Here is a 15,971-nt window from a genome sequence, read left to right on the forward strand (position 1 = left end):
CTGATGATACTACCTGCAACCCTTTCAGGTACTGGCCATTTTCTCTCCTGCTTCGTTCTGCCTTTGAACCCGGAGGTGTACTCTTAGCTTCTCGTTGCATTTTCCAGACCATTCTTTCTTCTCAAACACCTCCGAATTTTATCTTCTGTTATCAGACTATACCACCTTCTATCCATTTAGTTATAGTCATCACTCATCTCCATCTCTCATTCAGTGGAGATTTTGTTAAGAATTGTAAAGTGTCTGAGATTTGCTTTACTTGCAAGCTAAGAAGTTAACCTGCCATAATTTCATGGATGCTGGCAGAAGACAGGAGATTTCTGGGCCAGAGACAAAGGACCTTATTACTGATAGCAAAAACTTTAGCTAAAGTGACAGCATTTGTTTGCACGAATTCTCTAATTCCCAAGGGGTGATAAGAAGAGGTCCAGATGATACCTGCACACACCGTGGATTAAATGACAGATGAGGAACACCAAGCTTAGGGAACTGGAATCTTTTATAATGGATACCAAGCTTGTCTGCCCTTGTTTGGAAGGAAGAGACTGTCTCCTCCAAGAGTGTAAGGAAACCGATACTTTGCTGTGGAAGAAGACACTGTCTATTTTCCAGGGCTGTTTGATATACAAGCATGCTTAAAAAGATAGCCCAGAACAAAGACAGTCCATGCCTCTGCTCATAATACGTGCAGAAACACAAGATCCATGGAAAATTGCCTCCTAATAGGTTGTGGTTCTTGGTTTACTGGCGTTCATTCCAGCACTGCTTGTTTTGTAATTCTCGGTGATTCCATTGTTCATATGTATAATTCTTCTCATCTCCTGGTGTCTTCAAACCTGAAACTCCTCTCTTCCGATAAATTTTGCCCTGCATTCCATCTCACTATGTACCCACTTCTATATTTTATCTTCGTCTAACCTGTAACCCCTCCATAATCTCAATTTCACAGTTTTGAAGCGTTTAGACCTATTGGAACCCTCAGTTTTAAAAATCTGTCTTTTTTTCAGTCTCTGATTTTACTGATCTTACTTTCCTTATCCAGCTTAAATTTCATAGTCATGATAGTGATACAGCCTTGTGTACACTTAACTCCTTGTCCACACCCATACATCTGAACATACCTAGAGGAAAAAAAAAAGTAACCATATTTACCAGTCTCACTTTAAATTAATGATCCCTTAGCTCAGTGAGTCCTTTATGCTACTCAAGAATCCTTTTCTGTTTCCCTGGTCCATTTACTCTCCCATACCTCTAGATGGCTACTCATAAAGTCTCCTCTCTCCTAAAATATCTAGCACTTTTAGCACCTTGCTTCCCACTACACAGATAAAATTGGCTTTTGAAGTTATCAAGAAGGAGGCATGGTTTGAGCTCTTGTTGGTGCTACAGAATAGACAAGAAATTAACCCAAGCAGACAACTTAGGTAATACATTCTTAGCACTGTGGCTAAGGCTTTAAAAATAAAAATATTGTGGCCAGGTGTGGTCGTTCACACCTGTAATCCTAGCACTTTAGGAGGCTGAGCTGAGCAGATCACTTTTGCCCAGGAGTTCGAGACCAGCCTGGGCAACATGGCAAAACCCCATCTCTACAAAAATTAACGAGGCATGCTGTTCTGCACCTGTAGTCCCGGCCACTCGGGAGGCTGAGGCGGGAGCCAGAGAGAATGGCTTGTAGTGAGCCGAGATTGTGCCACTCACTCCACCCCAGGTAACAGGGTGAGACCCTGTCTCAAAAAAATATAAATAAAAACATTGTTAATAAAATAAAAAAGGAGATAAATGATAAATGGATCTATTCATTTGCCACATTACCCTTAAATCTGTAATCCTTAAACTGGGTTTTTGGGAGGAGCCAGGTATCAAAGTTACATGAAGCCACAAGGTAATCGTGGTACATATTCCTGGTATATGTTTTTTCTTTGTTTTGAAGATTGGCGGCAATGAGGAAATGAAAGTAAACATGTATATATTATGAGGTAGAATACAAAATTTTAATAATATTTAAAGCTCTAAGTGGAGACTTGAAAGAAATTTGATCTTGAAGGAAAGGTGCCCCGAGATCCCTCGGGTGTATGTTCACTTTCCTCCTGGGCCTACTTGAGAAACACTGGTAAGTTTTGTTTTGCTTTCTCAAGGCTTTTCTAGCAAAAGAAAAGAAGCCAAATCTTGCTTTTGATAACATTGAAGGGTTGATCAGGACTATATGTTGCATTGCCTTGTAACTTTGTTTATTCTTACATTTCTTAGTTTATTCCACCTAGGGGAGTCGTTAATTCATTTTATCCTTATGTCAAGAGAGCGTTATATTTGTACAGAAAAAAAATGAATGCAGAACTGTGCTTTCCATTTCCCCGTTACCCATGACTGAAGAGAGTGGTGGACATGCACACTGAGTTCCAAAACACTGTTTTTATTTACCTGAGCCTAGCCACTAGAATTATAGGAAGAAAAACAGGAAAAAGTGGACCATTTCAAATTTAGTCTCTTATTTAAGAGAAAAATTGCAATTAAGAAAGACCAAAGCAAAAGTGTGTTTTCCTAGAGGTAAATCGGAAGTATTTTATGCTTGTGTCCTGAGATTAAGTCCTCACCATTGATGATGATTTTGATACTGTGGTTGATCTTGTTGTGAGAAAGTAGTTCTGTCTCCAAAGGGGATTCGATGGGGAGTTTTCAAAGAACAGACATGCTATTAATATGTCATATCCGAAGTAAATTCTGTCATGTACTCATGGAAAGTGGAAACTGTCTTCTGTGTTTTGCAAAATTTTTTAGCCATGCTTCACACGTTGATCATTTGTTTTGATATTAGGTAACATATAGGAGAAAGGATTTCAGGAGGACTTTGTCATTTTCCTATTACTAGAGTAGGCTAGAGCTGTTTTTACAATACCCCTGAGTTACCACATGCTGATGTATTGTGTCACAAAAAAAGAAGATTTCTGTAATTCACCTTATAGGTACTATGTCTGTCACTACCAGGAACATGTTGGAAGTTCTTTGGTTGTGATCTTTCCCCTTCAATTACCACAGTTCATTAAATACTGAAGAGGGAGTGTACTGAGCATACATGAGTCAGTCACTTTAAAAATATTGGTTGAATAAACAAAGATGGAAGTGAGTAGCTTATTGTTTCTGCTTCTGTTTCATCAAATAGCTATTCAGAGAGAACTAATTTTCTTAATTTGTTCATCCTCTAGTTTGGAGAAAGGCAATTTTAATGTAAAAAATAAAAGTGGAAAATTATAAACCAAGAGAGTTTACATCAAAACCTCTTGGTCTTGCATATTCTTTTAGAGAACAGATCAAGAAAACTCAGCATATAACCATTAAACCTATGCTTATAATTTTGATATTTTAAATATTAAAGTGATACCATTCATATAACTGGAAGCATGTATTTTAATACAGAGAGTTAGTGTCTCAAAGGTATGCCTATGTTGTCCCAAATATGAGTTTGTATCTTGTATAAAATCTGGGAGAAGGCATTATTAGTAAATTCGATATGAAATTTACACCACTATTCCACCAGTACTGAATTTACATCAGTATTTCACAGAATTTACACCAGCTACCCAAATGAATTATCAGTTTTTGTTTTCTTTTGTTTCTTTTTTAAAATTCCTTGTAAGTTTGGAAAAAAGGGGTAGACATTTTTTGTTATTGATATATACCATTTTAGTGTGATATTAACGGCCATGTATGTGAGAGTTAATAGCTAGCTTTTTAAGGAGTCCGTTCTGTGGTAGCATATTGTTATTGGAAGTTGGAAGTGTTAAAATATTTACAGGATGAGAATAAAAGTTTATCAAATATTAATGTTGGGTTGAGTTATTTATAAGCAGTCATACTGTCCTTAATTAGTTTATTATGCCAAGCTGATAATGGAGGCATATAAATTCACTGAATAATTCCACATTTCTATTACAGTTTTCTGTACCACATATAACAGTAATCAGAGCATCAGTCTTGTTCAGTTGTAGCTAGTTGAAAAAAAAAAACAACAAAATTGAGAACTAACAGCTAAACTTTTCTTAGGTGTAGAAAGATACGTTCTGACCATGTTGTCAGAATGTATATTTAAACTGGAATTCCATATATAACATTTGTTATTATTACAGTACCATTAGACTACCTTTTCAGGAATTATTTTATTCATGGCTGCTGATGCTAAGTTAGTATGATATTGAGCAAGTTATTTATTCTTTATAGACCTTAATTTTTTTTTACCTGTAAAGTATACTTGTTTCAGCATGTTGCCTACAGACATGAGGTTGTTAGAAAAGACCTGTGAATTAAAGCTATCTACTATCTTGTAGTGGTTAGAACCATTCAGCTCTGCCATATACAAGCTATGTAATTTCGGGCAAGTTATTTAACCTCTTTGACCCTAACTTTCCTCATCCACAAAACAGGGATAATAATAATAACACCAACTCACAGAGTAGGTGTGCGCATTAAAAAGAGATATTTCTTGTGAAACCCATTACTAAATGATTAACATGTCCGTGGTTTTTAGCTAACATTATCATTAAAGCATGTATTTGTAAGAAAGGCATATAAAATATTATTTTGTTAGTACACAAACCGAATTAAGTAAATAGGTTTTTTTTTTTAATCTTTCTGATTTTCTCATTGTTAGAAGCATTTGTGAATCTTTTTATCCTATGTGTTGTTTGATGGCTTGGAATGAATTTTATATGACACATTTATGTGATAAGAAATAGTCTTCACTGGGGAAATTTATAAGCCAAGAATACTTAAGTGAAGAAAGGTCTCTGATCTTCCCAGCATCACCTAGCAGATTATGGTGAGGTATGTGCTGCTGACCGACTGAACATACAGTGGTGTGCCGATGAAGGCCCACCCACTTATTGTTCTCATCTATCATGATGGTAGGCCTGAAAGTACACTTGTTGGTGGGGTAACAGATATACTGTTTAAGCCTTGGGCTATGTAAGTTTGGGTACCACCTGTTTTTTAAAATTGCCTGGGAAAACCAACTGTCCAGCACTTGGAAAATGTGGGAATTTGCAACTCTCCTGTTGGAGATGAAGTAACTCCTGGTCCCGGAAGCAGATGAGTTTCTGGTACCGTTCCTCCTGCTAGAGCAAGAGGGATCCCTGGCCTAGTGAGCTTATTTTCCAGGCACTCAAGTGAATGCCCAGGGTCATTTTAGGAAAATTCTGCCTCCTACATTATACTGTATTACCCGGTTATTTAAAACTTTCTGTTTTCAATAAGATTTGTTTCTCATATATTTTTGGGTAACCTCCAATTTTTTAAAAATAGTTTGGGTCAGATTGTTAGAGTTGTGCAGGATTCCTAAAATTATTTTCCTGTGTTATTTTCATGCTTGAGAAGTCTAATTTCCAGCAATTGCAAATATAATAATTCTTAGTTATTTATGTTGCTATTTATTTGTGACAAATCCTGGTATCAAATCCTGGTATCAAATTTGATGATACCTGCTCTTATAATTTACATGTTTTGTTGATGTCTTAGCGGTTCTTTTAGGAGGCATCATGGTGTCAAGTTTAGAGTGTCAGGGTGTTAGAGTCAGGTAGTATGGATTTGAATCTTTGCTCTGTCACCTAACAGTTGTATCACTTTAGGCAATTACTTAGCCTCATCTTTCCCCAGTTTTCTTTTTTGTAAGTGTTGATATTCATACTTATCTCACCAGCATTGTTGTAAGAATTAGAACTAATTTATATAAACAACCAGCAAATGATTTAGAATATAGTGGACACACTTTTCTTAGTTACTTCACAGTAGTGAAGGAAGTAGTTTAGAACTCAAGTGCTTAAAGTCAGAATATTGGAGCTGGAAGTGACTTAAAATTTATTTTCTTCCCTTCAATGTAGGTTTAAGAGAAAAACTCAGCTTATGTTGGTCTTATTCTTTGATTTAAGGTAAATTCATCATGTCCTAAGGTAGAATGGTTGGTTTTCAGGAAGGAATTGGACATGGTGGGGAAACTCCCCAAATTTAACATTAACCACAGTACAGCTATTAACCCAAGAAATTAACATTGATACACAACTATATAATCTGTAGGCCTTGTTTACAGTTTGCCAGTTGTCCCATTAATGTCCTTTTCTCATTCCGGATGTAATTCACAGATTCCATTAGCTGTCATGTCTCCTTAATCTCCTTTGCTGTGTAACAATTCTTTAACTTTGTCTTTCATTCATGTCTTTCATATACTGATCCTTTTGATGAGTACTAGCCAGTTATTTTGATATTCCCCAGTTTGGGTTTGTTTGATACTTCATAATGATTTAGATTGTGCATTTTTGGCAAGAATGCCACAGAGATGATATTATGTCCATAGTGCATCATATCAAGAGGCATATGGTGTCCATTTGTTCCACTACTTGTGATATGTGATGATCACTTGGTTAAGGTGGAGTCCAACAGGTTTATGCATCATAAAGTTTCATTTTCCCATTGTGCTAGTATATTATGGGGAATATTTGAGACTACGTAAATATACTTTTTCTAATCATATATTTGTTCATTCATCCTAATATCTATTGATCATTCTTACCTAAAAGAATTATTAATATTTGTGGTGTTTATCAAATGGTGGGGTTTTTTTTCTATCATACCTTCAATATTTAATAGTTGAAATTCTGTGAGGAAAAGCTTTGTGATACATACTTTTTTTAATGATACTTTAAGTTCTGGGATACATGTGCAGAAGGTGCAGGTTTGTTACGTAGGTATACACATGCCATGGTGGTTTGCTGCACCCATCAACCCGTCATCTACATTAGGTAGATGTAGGATAGCATTATCTCCTAATGGTATTCCTCCCCTAGCCCTCCACACCCTGACAAGTCCCGGTGTTTGATGTTCCCCTCTGTGTGTCCATGTATTCTCATTGTGCAGCTCCCACTTACGAGTGAGAACATGCAGTGTTTGGTTTTCTGTTCCTGTGTTCGTTTGCTGAGAATGATGGTTTCCAGCTTCATCCATGTCCCTGCAAAGGACATGAACTCATCCTTTTTATGGCTGCATAGTATTCCATGGTGTGTATATGTGCCACATTTTCTTTATCCAGTCTATCATTGATGGGCATTTGGGTTGGTTCCGAGTCTTTGGTATTGTGAACAGTGCTGCAATAAACATACGTGTGCATGTGTCTTTACAGTAGAATGATTTATAATCCTTTGGGTATTTACCCGGTAATGGGATTGCTAGGTCAAATGGTATTTCTGGTTCTAGATCCTTGAAGAATCACCGCACTGTCTTCCACAGTGGTTGAACTAATTTACACTCCCACCAACAGTGTAAAAGCATTCCTATTTCTTCACATCCTTGCCAGCATCTGTTGTTTCCTGACTTTTTAATGATTGCCATTCTAACTGGAGGGAGATGGTATCTCATTGTGGTTTTGATTGGCATTTATCTAATGACCAGTGATGATGAGCTTTTTTTCATGTGTGTTGACTGCATAAATGTCTTCTTTTGAGAAGTGTCTGTTTATATCCTTTGCCCACTTTTTGATGGGATTGTTTTTTCCTTGTAAATTTGTTTAAGTTCCTTATAGATTCTGGATATTAGCCCTTTATCAGATGGATAGATTGCAAAAACTTTCTCCCATTTTGTAGGTTGCCTGTTCACTCTGATGATAGTTTGTTTTTTTTTTGTTGTTGTTGTTGTTGTTTTTTTTTTTTTGCTGTGCAAAAGCTCTTTAGTTTAATTAGATCCCTTTTGTCAATCTTGGCTTTTGTTGCAATCGCTTTTGGAATTTTAGTCATGAAGTCTTTGCCCATGCCTATGTCCTGAATGGTATTGCCTAGGTTTTCTTCTAGGGTTTTTATGATTTTGGGTCTTATGTTTAAGTTTTTAATCCATCTTGAGTTCATTTTTGTATAAGGTGTAAGGAAGGGGTCCAGTTTCAGTTTTCTACATATGGCTAGCCAGTTTTCCCAACACCGTTTATTAAGCAGGGAATCTTTTCCCCATTGCTTGTTTATGTCAGATTTGCCAAAGATCAAATGATTGTAGATATGTGGCATTATTTCTGAGACCTCTGTCCTGTTCCATTGGTGTGTATACCTGTTTTGGCACCAGTACCATGCTGTTTGGGTTACTGTAGCCTTATAGTATAGTTTGAAGTCAGGTTATCATGACGCCTCCAGCTTTATTCTTTTTGTTTAGGGTTGTCTTGGCTGTACAGGCTCTTTTTTGGTTGCATATGAAGTTTAAAGTACTTTTTTCTCATCCTGTGAAGAAAGTGAATGGTAGCTTGATGGGAATAGCATTGAATCTGTAAATTACGTTGGACAGTATGGCCATTTTCATGATACTGATTCTTCCTATCCATAAGCATGGAATGTTTTTCCATTTGTTTGTGTTCTCTCTTATTTCCTTGAGCAGTAGTTTGTAATTCTTCTTGAAGAGGCCCTTCGCATCCCTTGTAAGTTGTATTCTTACGTATTTTATTCTCTTTGTAGCAATTGTGAATGGGAGTTCACTCATGATTTGGCTCCGTTTGTCTATTATTGGTGTACAGGAATGCTTGTGATTTTTGCACGTTGATTTTGTATCCTGAGACTTTCCTGAAGTTACTTATCAGCTTCAGGAGATTTTGGGCTGAGACGATGGGGTTTTCTAAATATATAGTCATGTCATCTGCATACAGAGGCAATTTGACTTTCTCTCTTCCTATTTGAATACCCTTTATTTCTTTCTCTTTCCTGATTGTCCTGGCCAGAACTTCCAATACTGTATTGAATAGGAATGGTGACGAGAGGGCATCCTTGTCTTGTGCCAGTTTTCAAAGGGAATGCTTGCAGCTTTTGCCCATTCAGTATGGTATTGGCTGTGGTTTTGTCATAAATAGCTCTTACTATTTTGAGATATGTTCCATCTATATGTAGTTTATTGAGAGTTTTTAGCATGAAGCGGTGTTGAATTTTGTCGAAGGCCTTTTCTGCATCTATTGAAATAATCATGTGGTTTTTGTCTTTGGTTCTATTTATATGCTGGATTACGTTTATTGATTTGTGTATGTTGAACCAGCCTTGCCACCCAGGGTTGAAGCCGACTTGATCATGGTGGATAAGCTTTTTGATGTGCTGCTGGGTTCGGTTTGCCAGTATTTTATTGAGGATTTTCGCATCAATGTTAATCAGGGATATTGGCCTAAAATTCTCTTTCTTTGTTGTGTCTTTGTCAGGCTTTGGTATCATGTCATGATGATGATGACCTCAAAAAATGAGTTAGGAAGGAGTTCCTCTTTTTCCATTGATCGGAATAGTTTCAGAAGGAATGATACCAGCTCCTCTTTGTACCTCTGGTAGAATTCAGCTGTGAATCTGTCTGATCCTGGACATTTTTTGGTTGGTAGGCTATTAATTACTGCCTCAGTTTCAGAACTTGTTATTGGTCTGGTTCAGGGATTCAACCTCTTCCTGGTTTAACTCTTGGGAGGGTGTATATGTCCAGGAATTTATCCATTTCTTCTAGATTTTCTAGCTTATTTGCATAGAGGTGTTTATAGTATTCTCTGATGGTAGTTTGGATTTCTGTGGGATCAGTGGTTATATCCTCTTTATAATTTTTTATTGTGTCTATTTGATTCTTCTCTTTTCTTCTTTATTAGTCTGACTAGTGGTCTATCTATTTGGTTAGGCTTTTCAAAAAACCACCTCCTGGATTCACTGATTTTTTTGAAAGGTTTTTCGTGTGTCTGTCTCCTTCAGTTCTGCTCTGATCTTAGTTATTTCTTGTCTTCTGCTAGCTTTTGAATTTGTTTGCTCTTGCTTCTCTAATTCTTTTAATTGTGATGTTAGGGTGTTGATTTTAGATCTTTCCCACTTTGTCCTGTGGGGGTTTTAGTGCTATAAATTTCCCTTGAAACACTGCTTTAGCTGTGTCCCAGAGATTCTGGTACATTGTATCTTTGTTCTCATTGGTTTCATAGAACTCGTTTTTTTCTGCCTTAATTTCGTTATTTACCCAGTAGTCGCTCTGGAACAGGTTGTTCAGTTTCCTTGTAGTCCTGTGGTTTTGAGTGAGTTTCTTAATCCTGAGTTCTAATTTGATAGCACTGTGGTGAGAGTCTGTTCGTTAATGATTTCTGTTCTTTTGCACTTGCTGGTGAGTATTTTACTTCCAATTATGTGGTCAATTTTAGAATAAGTGTGATGTGGTGCTGAGAAGAATGTATATTCTATTGATTTGGGGTGGAGAGTTCTGTGGATGTCTGTTAGGTTCACTTGGTCCACAGTTGAGTTCGTGTCTTGAATATCCTTGCTAATTTTCTGTCTTGATCTGTCGAATATTGACAATGGAGTGTTAAAGTCTCCCACTATTTTTATGTGGGAGTCAAAATCTCTTTATATGTCTCTAAGAACTTGCTTTATGAATCTGGGTGCTCCTGTATTGGGTGCATATATATTTAGGAAAGGTAGCTCTTCTTGTTGCGTTGATCCCTTTACCATTATGTAATGCTCTTCTTTGTCTTTTTTGATCTTTGTTGGTTTAAAGTCTGTTTTATCAGAGACAAGGATTGCAACCCCTACTTTCTTTTGCTTTCCATTTTCTTGGTAAATATTCCTCCATCCCATTATTTTGAGCCTGTGTGTGTCTTTGCACGTGAAAGGGTCTTCTGAATACAGCAAACCAATGGGTCTTGACCTTTTATCCAATTTGCCTGTGTCTTTTAATTAGGGTATTTAGCCCTTTTACATTTAAGGTTAATACTGTTTTGTGTGAATCTGATCCTGTCATTATGGTGCTAGCTGGTTATTTTGCCCGTTAGTTGACACAGTTTCTTCATAGTGTTGATGGTCTTTACAATTAGTCATGTTTTTGCAGTGGCTGGTACCGTTTTTTCCTTTCCATATTTAGTGCTTCCTTCAGGAGCTCTTGTAAGGCAGGCCTGGTGATGACAAAATCTCTCAGCATTTTCTTGTCTGTAAAGGGTTTTATTTCTCCTTCACTTATGAAACTTAGTTTGGCTGGATATGAAATGCTGGGTTGAAAATTCTTTTCTTTAAGAATGTTGAATATTAGCTTCCGCTCTTTTCTGGCTTATAAGCCAGAAGGGTTTCTGCAGAGAGATCCGCTGTTAGTCTTATGGGCTTACCATTGTGGGTAACCCAACCTTTCTCTCCGGCTACCCTTAACATTTTTTCCTTCATTTCAACCTTGGTGAATCTGACGATTATGTGTGTTGGGGTTGCTCTTCTCAAGGAGTAACTTTGTGATGTTCTCTGTATTTCCTGAATTTGAATGTTGGCCTGCCTTGCTAGGTTGGGGAATTTCTCCTGGATAATATCCGGAAGAGTGTTTTCCAACTTGCTTCCATTCTCCCTGTCACTTTCAGGTACACCAATCAAACGTAGATTTGGTCTTTTTACATAGTGCCATATTTCTTGGAGGCATTGTTTGTTCCTTTTCATTCTCTTTTTCTCTAATCTTGTCTTCAAGCTTTATTTCATTAAGTTAATCTTCAATCTGTGATATCCTTTCTTTCACTTGATTGATTCGGCTATTGATACTTGTGTGTGCTTCATGAAGTTCTCGTGCTGTGTTTTTCAGCTTCACCAGGTCATTTACATTCCTCTCTAAATTGGTTATTCTAGTTAGCAATTCATCTAACCTTTTTTTCAAGGTTCTTAGCTTCCTTGCATTGGGTTACAACATGCTCTTTTAGCTCAGAGGAGTTTGTTATTACCCACCTTTTGAAGCCTACTTCTGTCAATTTGTCAAACTCATTCTCCAACCAGTTTTCTTACCTTGCTGGCAAGGAATTGTGGTCCTTTGGAGGAGAAGAGGCGGTCTTGTTTTTGGAATTTTCAGACTTTTTGCACTGGTTTTTCCTCATCTTCATGGATTTGTCTTCCTTTGGCCTTGATGTTGGTGACCTTCAGATGGGGTTTTTGTGTGGACATCCTTATGGTCCTTGTTGATGCTATTCTTTCTGTTTGTTAGTTTTCCTTCTAACAGTCCCTTCTGCTGCAGGTCTTCTGGAGCTTGCTGGGGTCCACTCCAGACCCTGTTTGCCTGGGTATCACCAGCAGAGGCTGCAGAACAGCAAATATTGCTGCCTGTTCCTTCCTCTGGAAGGTTTGTCCCAGAGGAGCACCCACCAGATGCCAGCCAGAGTTCTCTTGTATGAGATGTCTGTTGACCCCTGCTGGGAGGTGTCTACTTGAGGAGGCAGTCTGTCCCTTATCAGAGCTCGAGCACTGTGCTGGGAGATTGCTGCTCTCTTCAGAGCTGGCAGGCACGAACGTTTAAGTCTGCTGAAGCTGCGCCTGCAGCCACCCCTTCCCCCAGGTGCTCTGTCCCAGGCAGATGGGAGTTTTATCTATAAGCCCCTGACTGGGGCTGTTGCCTTTCTTTCAAAGATGCCCTGCTCAGAGAGGAGTAATCTAAAGAGGCAGTCTGGCCACAGTGGCTTTGCCGTGTTGCGGTGGGCTCTGCCCAGTTCGAACTTCCAGTGGCTTTGTTTACACTGTGAGGGTTAAACCACCTACTGAAGCCTCAGTAATGGCAGACGCCTCTCCCCCGACTAAGCTCCGGTGTCTCAGGTTGGCTTCGGACTGCTGTGATGGCAGCAAATATTCAAGCCAGTGGACCTTAGCTTGCTGGGCTCCATGGGAGTGGGATCCACTAAGCGAGATAGACCACTTGGCTCCCTGGCTTCAGCCCCCTTTCCCGGGGAGTGAACGGTTCTGTCTTGCTGGTGTTCCAGGTGCCACTGGGGTATGACAAAAAACTCCTGCAGCTAGCGTGGTGTCTGCCCAAACGGCTGCCCAGTTTTGTGCTTGAAACCCAGGGGCCTGGCGGTATAGGCACCTGAGGGAATCTCCTGGTCTGCAGGTTGCAGAGACCATGGGAAAAGCGTAGTATCGGGGCCAGGTGGCACCATCCCTTACAGCACAGTCCCTCACAGCTTCCCTTGGCTACGAGAGGGAGTTCCCCAACCCCTTACGCTTCCCGGGTGAGGCAATGCCCCACCCTGCTTCTGCTCACCCTTCCTGGGTTACACTCACTGTCTCGCCAGTCCCAGTGAGATAAGCCAGGTACCTCAGTTGAAAATGCTGAAATCACCCGCCTTCTGTGTTGATCTTGCTGGGAGCTACAGACTGGATCTGTTCCTATTCGGCCAACTTGCCAGCCACCTCCTTTGTAATATTTTTACTCTTTTTAAGTCACTGCTCAAAATATCAATCATACCATTTTCAACTACAGGTAGAAGAATGTATTTTTAGGCCAAATACCATTTTAAAAATCAGCTTTTGCTTGGGAGTTTAAATATAGTTTTGACAATTTATGTCAATATAAGCTTTAAAAAATGTTCTCATGAGTAGTTTTGTACACAGAAAGAAATTATTCAGAGTTTACTTTCATTTTTAAAATTAATACTTATTAACCTTACAAATTCATAAACCCAGTTCTTTCTTAGAATTCTAAATTCAGCATACAAATCAAATTAAGTCACTTAAATGGAGGGACTGAAACATAATTAAGCTTGCTATAGTACAAGCAGTCCTCGCTTTGCAGAATACCATGGTGATAATTCATGTTTGCAGGAACCGTGTTCATCACTTTGCACGGTTCGGTGGTTGCTGAGATCCATTATTAACATGGTACCGTATAAAGCAAGGAGTGCCTGTATTTTAAACTGAATTTATATATATAATATGTTTTATTTTTATGCTCATATTTTGGCAAACTTTCTCAAATTTTTAAATATCTCAAATTAATTTTTAGAAGTTCATGTATTATGGTGATTCTTAAGTTATCTTAAACATTCTAATACATCAATCAGTGTAGGCAAGTTTGCCTTTATATTTCAGCTTAAAAAGGCAGGTGGATCACGAGGTTTGAGGAGTTTGAGACCAGCCTGGCCAACATGGTGAAACCCCATCTCTACTAAAGATACAAAAAATTAGCTGGGCATGGTGGTGTGTGCCTGTAATCCCAGCTACTTGGGAGGCTGAGGCAGGAGAATTGCTTGAACCCTGGGGGGGTGGAGGTTGCCATGAGCTGAGATCACACCTTTGCACTCCAGCCTGGGCGACAGGGTGAGACTTCATCTCAAAACAAAAAAAAAAAAAAAGAAAGAAAGAAAAAACAACCCATTCCAATTGGATATTCAGGTTTGCATTGAAATTTAGATTTATAAAAGCCTAGTCTGTTAACTATTCTTATGACACTACATTTTTTAAGGCATAAGTATTTAAATATCAACTATATAGATTCTTTCTAAACTTAACATGAAAATACTAATATTATAGGTTCACATCATAATTTCTGTTACTTTAAGTCTTTCTGGATTAAGAAATCACTTAACTAGTAAGGCAACCGTTTTTTTTCCTAGTTTTTGAGGTTATTATATGTTGACTTGAGAGGCCCTGGCCTGATCCCAAGATTGATTCTTTGCTAACACACTGATAGGAACACTGATGCAGACGTTCTGTCCCATAGAAAAATGGTCGGTCTCGAAGTTCTTCCTGGGTTGAAATCATAACCCTATGACTTCATAACATGAACTTAGCTCACATTACTTCTTTCTACTTCCAGAAGTCTGCACCAACATTATGGCCAGCATCATTTACCACGTTAGTTGTATTTCCGTTTCTTCTGCTTTCTTGAGTATTTCAGTGTCTTCCTCCTGGTTCCAAAGACACATTAATGACTTTCCATCTGTATTAGTCGGTGTCCTCCAGAGAGACAGAACTGATAGGATATATGGATATGTGAAAGGCAGTTACTTTATTAGGGAGAATTGGCTCACACAGTCACAAGGCAAAAGCCCCACAGTAAGCCGTCTGCAAGCTGGGGAAGAAAGAAGCCAGTAGTGGCTCAGTCTGAGTCCCAAAGCTTCAAAAACATGGACGCCAACGGTGCAGCCTTCAGTCTGTGGCCAAGACCAGAGAGTCCCCTGGCAAACCATGGTGTAAAACCAAGAGTCCAAAGGCTGAAGAACCTGCAGTCTGATGTTTTAGGGCAGGAGGAACCAAAGGAAACAATCAGTGTGGGAGAAAGATGAAAGCCGGAAGACTCAGCAAGCAAGATTATTTCACCTTCTTTTGCCTGCTTTGTTTTAGCTGCGCTGGCAGCCAGTTGGATGGTGCCCACCCACACTGAGAGCAGGTCTTCCTCTCCCAGTCCACTGACTCAAATGTCAGTCTCCTCTGGCAACACCCTCATAGACACGTCCAGGAAGAATACTTTACCAGCTATCTAGGCATCCTTCAATCAAGTTAACACCTAATATTAACCATCATCGTGTTGAATCCTTTTGTTAACTTCTTTTATTCTCCTTGGAATTTATCATTTGATTTAGGCAGATGAAACACTTTCAAGAATGGCGTGAAAAGCCTGTGTTTGTAGTTAGTTCTTTTTCTATTTCTTCACTTGAAAGGAAGTTATGAATGAGATTTTAACTGTTAACAGTAGATTTTCGTGGGTGCTGTATGGACAGTTCAGATTTTTGCTTTATACTTTTCTGTATTTTCCATATTTTCTAAATGATCGCTTCTTACTACATTAGAAATAATACATTATTTGTTGTTGATGTGGGTTCTGGAATTAGATTTTTGAGATTTGAATCAGGACTCTACCATTAAGTGTTAGTAGTTAACCTTTTGCTTTAGATTACTCTTCTGCAAATGGTTGATGATAAAAGTAGTTGCCTTATGGGATTACTGTGAAGGCTCAAATAAAATACTTAAAGCACTCGAAACAGTGTTAATGCCACAATACTATGTAGAGTGGACTCTTGAACAACACAGGTTTGAACTGTGTGGGTCAACTTACGTACAGATTTTTAAAAATAAAGATTACACTGAGTGTACCTGCCTCTCGTGCCTCCCATTCCACCTCCTCCACTTCTTCCGTCTCTGCCACCCCTGAGACAGCAAAACCAACCCCTCGCCTTCCTAAGTTTACTCAATGTGAAGACGAAGATAAAGATCTTTATGATGAACCAT

The 15,971-nt window shown here is 38.6% G+C and overlaps 1 protein-coding gene across 2 annotated transcripts in view; it reads left to right on the forward strand.

Moving 5' to 3' along the window:
• Positions 1-15,971, forward strand: part of AP3S1 (adaptor-related protein complex 3, sigma 1 subunit) — a 70,632-nt gene that overhangs the window by 27,100 nt on the left and 27,561 nt on the right. The window lies entirely within an intron of this gene.

Source organism: Colobus angolensis, unplaced genomic scaffold, assembly GCF_000951035.1.
Source record: "Colobus angolensis palliatus isolate OR3802 unplaced genomic scaffold, Cang.pa_1.0 Scaffold62, whole genome shotgun sequence".
In the NCBI taxonomy this organism is placed as follows: domain Eukaryota; kingdom Metazoa; phylum Chordata; class Mammalia; order Primates; family Cercopithecidae; genus Colobus; species Colobus angolensis.